General features: G+C 40.1%; 1 protein-coding gene across 1 annotated transcript in view; it reads right to left on the bottom strand.

Annotated features, from left to right (window-relative positions):
* The window catches only part of LOC135214892 (serine-rich adhesin for platelets-like), a 116,321-nt gene extending 113,207 nt beyond the window's left edge, over positions 1-3,114 (bottom strand). Inside the window, exon 1 of the mRNA XM_064249337.1 lies at positions 2,997-3,114. The gene's annotated coding sequence lies outside the window, so the exon portion shown is untranslated. The remainder of the gene's footprint in view (positions 1-2,996) is intronic.
* Positions 3,115-6,000: the final 2,886 nt, after the last annotated feature.

Here is a 6,000-nt window from a genome sequence, read left to right as displayed (position 1 = left end):
ACCCATTAGCTAACATGCTAACATCATACGCCCACCAGTACTTCTAAAATAAATCAGAAGGTCGCAGATCCTGAGAGGCCTTCCCTCCGTCCTACTTCTAAGAAATCAAAGGGGGGGGGGGGGGGGGGAACGCTTCTTTTCGCTTCGAAAACAGGCCAGGATGAGTTTTTCATGTAGCAAGGTTATTTGAGGTGTGCAACTCATCTCTTTCTTCTTCCAAAGAAGAATAGAACATACGTATATGTCATTTAGGCTCCAGGGCTAACGCTGGGACCTACGAGGTCATTCAACGCTGAAAGGGAAAGAGACAGTACGAAGATCTGAAAGGTGTATCAGGAAGAAAACCTAGCAGTTGCACTGTGAATCGTATATTTGAAGAGGAAGGGAAAAAAATAAGGAAAATAATATGAAAGGAGGTACAGTAAAAGAAATACATCTAGAAGTCGAAGGTAGGCTGCAAAGGACCTCAAATAGTGCCTACAGTGCATCGCATAAGGAAAACTAATGGCACTAACCCCCCCAACGAAGCTTCCATAATCAAATGCTTACTGTGAAATTGAACTTATTGACTGATTTCGAGATCCTTTCAGTAGGGAAATCAATACACTATCTGCCTGTATTCAAAATAGTTGAAAATTTAAACTATTCAGGACAGTACACACAGGAATACCGAAGTCCCTCGTTTACCAAACATGTGGAAGTAGAGAATGAGAGAAACTCAACTTTCATAGCATACGGACACCAGCTACCTGGGCAGTGCATCTGCAAACAATTAACTTTTAACGAGAGAGCCCTAATCTCGCTCTCCTTTAAGCGATGTCAACAAGAAGAAAGGACTTGGAATTTTTTTTTTTTTTTCCGTGAAGAGATCTTCCAACCCAAATACCACAAGAAGAAGCCTCAGTCAATACATCGTCGATAGAAATGTCAGGGATATAGATAAAATAGAATAACGATTTAGGCCGAACGCCAAGGGCTGGGACCCATGAGGTCATTAAGCGCTGACAGGTAAATTGAGAGAAACGTGTAACAAGAAAACTACGCAGTTGCACAGTGAAGCAATGAGGAAAGTCAGATGGAAGAAAAAATATGAAAAGAGGTACAGTAAAATGAATGAAAGAGTTGCAGCTATGGACCAGAGGGACGCTTTGCAAAGAACCTTCAAGAAATGGTTGCAGTACACCGAGCATGAGGTGCATTGACCCACCTCCCCACCCCCCAACGGGAACTGTCCACTTACAGAAAATTTTTACACAATTCATACTAAAAAACTATTGTAAAGAGAGACTCGGTGTTTGATACTCCTTAACATATAAAAAGCTTCAGTTGTCTGCGTGGTCACATATTCAAACTAAATCTCCTCAACAGACGAGATAATTAGCAGCTCTAAATAAAATAACATTTTCAAAACATCAAGGTTGTAATAAATAACCCTATTAATAAAATATGACAACACAAATACTGTGCCCAAACCACGTTCTGATTATTATGAGACTATGCCTATTCATTTTTCCATATGGCTGTTTTGCCCCGATCGTTTATTAAACAACTTAATAAACAGCAGCATCACTAGGGCTAACTGATGCATGAAAAGTGGCCTCGGCCTCCTAACCATGCAGCTGACAAGTAAGCTAAACAGACTTCAGCACTTCATCAAAAGAAAACAAATTAAAACCATAAACAAACGACGAGGTTTACACAAAACCAACTCGCCATGTCTCACCCACAAATTCCTTCACATCTAACTAACGCTGTAAAGAAATTCTATTTGATAACCATATTTGCAGAATAAATAGTTCGCCATGTTTTCAACGCCAGAGTTGTAAAAATGGAAACAAAGTTCCTTTCGAGCCCCTAATTCACAAGTATCGTTTATTTCCATCAAAAGTACAGACACATACTTCACTCCTAAAACTCTACATGAATTTCGCAACAAAAGGGTCTACTTCAGTTGAAGGCTTTAGTCTTCCGTCCTTTATTTTAAGGGAGCAGGGGGATTTATCGACTAGAAAATAAAGTTGGGGTCGTGTCCTTAAGAAATACATACTTCAAAAAATCTAAGGTCAAGCTTCCAATTTGTTTAAAGGTTAATCATGAAGTTAAATAATACGATCTCACATCAACAGACCCAACTGTAATTTTCAAAACCCTCTCTAATTAATAATTACCGAGATGTTTATAAAGTTCTTAATGGTACAAGTTACTAGATCCTTTTCACGTGGCTAACAACATTCATTAATCATGAATGGAAAAAATAACAACAGCGATGGTAACGTTAGTAAGAGTAATAATACTGCTAAAAGTCTTTATTCCATTCTGCTCACAAGGTCTCTAACAACCGTATGCGACTCCTGCCAAAAAAAGACCGGCCATCCCCAGACTACCAAACTACTACTACTAGTTTTGTAGTCTGGGGATGGCCGGTGTCCTCGTCCGTCCCATTCCCCGCAGCCTCATTCCTTTCGCTTTTCCATTTCCCCCACCCACAAAAAGGTAGCAGCTACTACTACTCATGTTTTGGCATCCGACCAAATAATGCTGCCACCTCAGCTCCAGTACCCTTGACGCTCCCTCCTCCAACCCCCCTCCTTCTTCCCCTCTTACTGCATTAACGTTCCCCTCCCACTGTCGGCAAACAACACGAGGAAAATATGAGCTTGGCAATTCGCTTCCTCCCTCGTGGCCTCCTCCATAATAGCCGTTCTCGCTTCTCTGCAGTCCTCGATTATGATCGCGTTCACAGCCTCACCACAGTCTATTTGGGGAGAAAATGATCCAAAGAACAATGACGAAGACTTTCTGCCAATACATTTGACTCAATTCGCAGCCTTGGACAATCCCTAGTCACGGGAGATCATCACTCAACGATTGCCGCTACGTTTAAGGTCTGCTTATCAAAACCGCTACGCATTTCGGTCACTTATTTACTTAAATCAAATCCTTTCTCTTTATTCACAAGCCACTGGTCTCCCGATGATGGTCTTCGCCGAACTCACCACCTACAACCACAGTCCGTAAACCGCCCCCCAAATGCACTGGCTCCTTCGCCTGCCACCAACTCTTCACTACCAGCAGCAATTACCCTCCAAATCCGCCTTCCGTCCCCAAGCCCCCCTTCTTCTCACGAACGAACGGGAGAGAAAGGGCACTCACACCTACTGCCGGGGGCCTCCTACGGGGAGTCGGGTAAGTGGGGACACTGGGAAGAAGAGGCACTGGTGGCGAAGACCTACCGATGCGCTCTTGGGATGGGTACTATCACCATCTCTCTCTCTCTCTCTCTCTCTCTCTCTCTCTCTTTGGCACCGGCACCCTTTCTCCAACTGGCGACCGCCTCTTAGACGATATCGCAAAGCCGGGCTATAAAAACACTACCCTTTCTCTAAAGTGGACGCCACGATATCGGACAACAACTTCGAAGACACTTCGGGGACTTCGCGAAGAAGTCCGAAATTCCGTAAAACCTCCCAACACCAGAATATTCACGATGATTTTATCAATACAGAAATAAAACATCCCCAGGCAGATTATGCTATGAGTAAACTTCCCACGACAGATTATTCAATGAGTAAAACTTCCCACAGGAAATTATTCAATGAGTAAAACTTCCAACAGCGGATTATTAAATGAGCAAAGCTTACCACAGCAGAATATTCAATGAGTAAAACTTCCCACAGCAGATTATTCAATAAGCAACACTTCACATAGCAGATTATTCAATTAATAAAACTTCCCACAGCAGATTATTCAATGAGTAAAACTTCCCACAGCAGATTATTCAATGAGTAAAACTTCCCACAGCAGATTATTCAATGAGTAAAACTTCCCACAGCAGATTATTCAATGAGTAAAACTTCCCACAGCGGAACATTCAGTGAACAAAACCTACCACAGCAGATTATTCATGAATTAAAACTTCCCAACAACGATTATTCATGAGTAAACTTCCCACAGCAGAACATTCAGTGAACAAAACCTACCCCCACAGCAGATTATTCAATGAGCAAAACTTCCCACAGCAGATTATTCAATGAGTAAAACTTCCCACAGCAGATTATTCAATGAGTAAAACTTCCCACAGCAGATTATTCAATGAGTAAAACTTCCCAAAACAAGATATTCAAGGAGTTTAAAACTTCCCACAGCAGAACATTCAAGAGGTAAAACATACCACAGAGATTATCAATGAGTAAAACTTCCCACAACAGATTATTCAATGAGTAAAACTCCCACAAACAGGATATTTCAATGAGGGTAAAAAAACTTCCCACAACAGAATTATTCAATGAGGGTACTTCCCACGGGCAGAATATTCAGTTTGAGCCAAAAACCTAAAAAACCACAGCAGATTATTCAATGAGCAAAACTTCCCACAACGATTATTCAATGAGTTAAAATTCCCACAACAGATTATTCAATGAGGTAAAACTTTCCCACAAACAGATTATTCAATGAGTAAAAAATTCCCAACAACGATTAATTCCCATGAGAAAAACAACACAACAGATTATTCAATGAGTAAAAATTCCCCACAGCAGAACATTCAATGAGGTAAAAACCCTACCCACGGCAGATTATTCATGAGTAAAATTCCCAACAAACAGATTTATTCAATGAGTAAAACTTCCCACAAACAGATATTCAATAGTAAAACTTCCCACAACAGATTATTCAATGAGGTAAAATCTTCCCACGGCAGAAATCGTGAGCCAAAACCCCCCTACAACAGCAGATTATTCAATGAGGTTCAAAACACCCCCCAACAGATTATTCAATGATAAAACTTTCCCACAACAGATTATTCAATGATAAAACTTCCACAGATTATTAATGAGGAAAACTTCCCCACAAGATTATTCAATGAGTTAAAACTTCCCCACAAGATTATTCAATAGTTAAAAACTTACCCCACAGCAGAACCATTAATGCGGGTAAAAACCCTACCCACAGCAGATATTCAATGAGAAAACTTCCCACAACCAGATTATTCAATGGAGTAAAACTTCCCACAAACAGTTATTCAATGAGTAAAACTTCCCACAAAGATTATTCAATGAGTTTAAAACTTCCCACGGAGAATATCAGAGCAAAAAACCTACCACAGCAGATCCCATTCAATGAGTTAAAACACCCAAACAACAGATTTATTCAATGAGTAAAACTTCCCCCCCACAACAGAATAATGAGGTGTAAAATTCCTACAAACGGATTATTCAATGAGTTAAAATTCCCACAACAGATATTCAATGAGTAAAACTTCCCACAACAGATATTCAATGACTTCCCCACAGCAGAAACATTCAATGAGGTAAAACCCTACCACAGCCAGATTATTTCAAATAGTTAAAACTTTCCACAGCAGATTATTCAATGAGTAAAACTTCCCACAGCAGATTCAATGAGGTAAAAACTTCCCAACAGAATATTCAAGAGTAAAACTTCCCACAGCAGAACATTTCAATGAGTACAAACCTACCACAGCAGATTATTAATGAGTAAAACTTCCCACGTCTGAAATATTCAATGAGTAAAAACTTCCCACGGGCAGATTATTCAATAGTTAAAAAACTTCCCACAGCCGATTATTCAATGAGGTAAAACTTCCCCAGGCCGAATTTCATGAGTTAAAACTTCCCCGGCAGATTTATTTCAAGAGTAAAACTTCCCAAAAAGCCTGAATATTCAATGAGTAAAACTTCCCACGGCAGATTATTCAATGAGTAAAACTTCCCACAGCAGATTATTCAATGAGTAAAACTTCCCACAACAGATTATTCAATGAGTAAAAACTTCCACAGGCAGAAATCAGTGAAGCACTACCACAGTAGATTATTCAATGAGTAAAACCTTCCCACTTGAATTATTCAATGAGTTAAAACAACCTTCGGCAGATTATTCAATTGAGGTAAAATTCCCAGCAGATATTCAATGAGTAAAAACTTCCCACGCCCGGAATCAATGAGTAAAAAACTTCCCACGGCAGATTATTCAAATGAGTTT

Source organism: Macrobrachium nipponense, chromosome 46 (assembly GCF_015104395.2).
Source record: "Macrobrachium nipponense isolate FS-2020 chromosome 46, ASM1510439v2, whole genome shotgun sequence".
NCBI classification, from domain to species: Eukaryota; Metazoa; Arthropoda; class Malacostraca; order Decapoda; family Palaemonidae; genus Macrobrachium; species Macrobrachium nipponense.
Note: the sequence above shows the minus strand (reverse complement) of the source record. Positions and strands in the feature narration are given on the sequence as shown.